The sequence below is a fragment of the Dipodomys spectabilis genome, unplaced genomic scaffold, assembly GCF_019054845.1.
Source record: "Dipodomys spectabilis isolate Male_0828 unplaced genomic scaffold, ASM1905484v1 ptg000143l, whole genome shotgun sequence".
NCBI lineage: Eukaryota > Metazoa > Chordata > Mammalia > Rodentia > Heteromyidae > Dipodomys > Dipodomys spectabilis.
This window is the reverse complement of record NW_024870820.1, coordinates 351,196-354,130: the sequence shown is the minus strand read 5'-3', so window position 1 is coordinate 354,130 and position 2,935 is coordinate 351,196.

Genomic DNA, 2,935 nt, shown 5'->3' with positions numbered 1-2,935 from the left:
TTGATACTGACAAAGCTTGGCTGACCTGCTAGCTCAAACACAGGCCTTGGAAGAAAATTAGAGTCATATAGCAAGTCACAAGATCCTAAAGTGACATGCCAAACTCAGCTCCATCCAGGGAAAAGTCACCCAGCTCGGGCTGCCAGCCCCAGGAGTGGGTTTCTTCACTGGGTAATCAGAGCCAGAGGCTGCCCCTCTCTTTAGCAGCATGGACAATCCATTGAAATTCAGTAAACATAAACCCTGAGAGTGGCTCCAGGCTGGGCTCTGTGAGTCTCTCACAAAGTCTCCTCAGGGAAAAGCTACTGTTTGCTAAAAGGCCTCAACTCTACCCAGAACCTAGCCTCATCAGAGCATCTACAAACATGAGGAAAAAGCCATCTCCCTCTTTTGTGATACTCAAAGCAGATCTCCCTCCCATTGAACTAGCCAGGGGAGAGGATCACAAAATCCTTTGTACAGCATAGCATTTTTCTGCCTGTTCAAACAAACTGCTTAAGAAACCAACTAAGCCACAGGAAAATCAAATACCACAAGCAGACCAGAGACTCCAACAAGAGGCTGGTTATGGACACAAGGGATATAAAAGATCTTCCCACCACTCCCAAAAAAATCAAAGAACTTGTTTTTTTCTCTGTTTCTTCTTCTTCTTTTTTTTTTTTTTTTTTTGGTACCTTTCATAAAAATATTTTTCTTCTAAAACTTTTTTTTAATTTTTAATTTTTACCATTTTGAAAAAAAAATTCTATACTAGTAACTTTTTTCTCTTCCTCTTATAATTTTTATTTTAGGAGTATATATGTGTTCTTTCTTTTCAAAAAATATTTTTGTTTTTTGTTTAGCTCTACTGAATGTCTGATTTTTTTTCTTTTTTGCTCATTTTTTTCACCTTTTCTGCTCTTTTGCTCTTCTTTGTGTGACTTAATTGTTGTTCTGCACATCCTCAGATATACCCATAGTCGATTATTAGACTTTATCCCCCATTGTGTACACATTTAATCCACAAATTTATTACTCAATTCAAAGCCTCTTAGACTTAAATTCCTAGCAGTATTACCTCTTTATACCTATATAATATTTTAAGTATTTTTATTTTTAAGGTTTTCATGTCTCCTTTATATCCCTCCCGTTCTCTCATTATACCCACGTTCTTCTCTGAATATATCATTTTCAATCTACATATTTTTAATCATTACACTTTTTATTTTTTTAATTTTTACTTTTCTATTTTTTCTTGTCTCTTTTTTCTCTTTCTCTTTCTTCTTTTTTTCTCTCTCTACTTTTATGCTATCCTACCTCTTTCCCACTTTGCGATTAGGACTTAGTTAAGTAAACTCTCCCTGGTCCTTCCCATATTTCTCTTTTCCTAATTTTACCCACATGTCTCCCTAAAACTAATAATTTCTGGTTTTCCAAATTCTACTTTGCGGTTTGTAGCCCATTATTATATAGTTGTTTGATGTTGAATAGGTATATCTGTTGAACTAGACTGTATCTGCAGACTTTTGATTGTGGATCTACAGACTTTGGTTGATGCTTGCCTTAAGATAGTGTTCTAGCACAAAACTGGTGTTACTTTCATCCCAAATGGGCAGAGTAAGCCGAAAAAACACAAGAAAAATGGCAAGTCCGGGTAGCTCAAATCCCACTCATGACAATCATGGGACAGGACAGATAATGAATAATCCAGAGAAGAGTTCACAAATAGCTCTACAAACACTACTGGCAAACATGGTAAATGAAAAGATGGAAAACATACAAAAGGACTCTGTATGAGAGTGATGGAGAGAGAGAGGAGGCAAACGAAAGGTCAATACTGGAAAAGATTGAAAACATACAAAGGAATCTATATGAGCAAGATAAGGAGAGAGAGGAGGAAAACCAAAGGTTAATACCGGAATATCATGAGCATGAGGAAGCTACTCTAAAACTGATACAGGAATTGCATGAGCAGCATGAGAACACTCAAAGAGAAAGGCAGAAATAGCGTGAGCAGGCTGAGAACACACAAAGAGAACTTCACGAATGGCATGAAAGTGAGGAAGCTAAGCAAAGAGTAATAAAGGAATTGAGAGAGCAGGATGAGAATACACAAAGATCACTAAAGGCATTCATGGAATCCATTAAGGAAGAGCTGAAGGATGTCAGGGAGACCAAGGAAACCATAAACAATCACCAAAGTGATTTGAGAATAAACACTGAACACCAAATTAAGGAAGTAAAGAAGTCCATACAAGGTCTAAAACAAAGCTTCAACGAAGAATTTGAAGCCATCAAAGCTGACCAATTAGAAGGAAAAGAAATGAAAAACCAAGTAGAAAGCCTTGAGAGCAGGTTAGACCATGCAGAAGATCGAATCTCAGGGAATGAAGACAGCCTAGATATTATAGAGAAAGAACATACAACCATCCAAGACAAGGCCAAGAAATATGATAGATCTATCCAACACTTGGAAGACACCATCAGAAGGCCTAATCTAAGGATAATGGGTGTAGAGGAGCACCTAGAAACAGAAGTTAATGGTCTAGGAAATTTGTTTAACAGGATCCTAGCAGAGAACATCCCAAACATACAAAAAGATATGCCTATTCAGATACAAGAAGCTTTTAGAACCCCAAATAGACCAGACCAGAATCTGACATCCCACCATCACATTATAATCCACATAGGATCAACTCAGACCAAGGAAAAGATCCTTAAAGCTGTCAGGGAGAAAAGGTTAATCACCTATAAAGGGAAACCAATTAGAATCACCTCAGATTTCTCAGTAGAGACAATCAAAGCAAAAAGAGCCTGGAATGATGTATGCCATGCCCTAAAAACAAACAACTATCAACCAAGAATACTGTACCCAGCTAAACTCTCCTTCATAACTGAAGGCCAAATAAAAACCTTCCATAGCAAAGAAAAATTGAAACAATACATCTCCACCAAA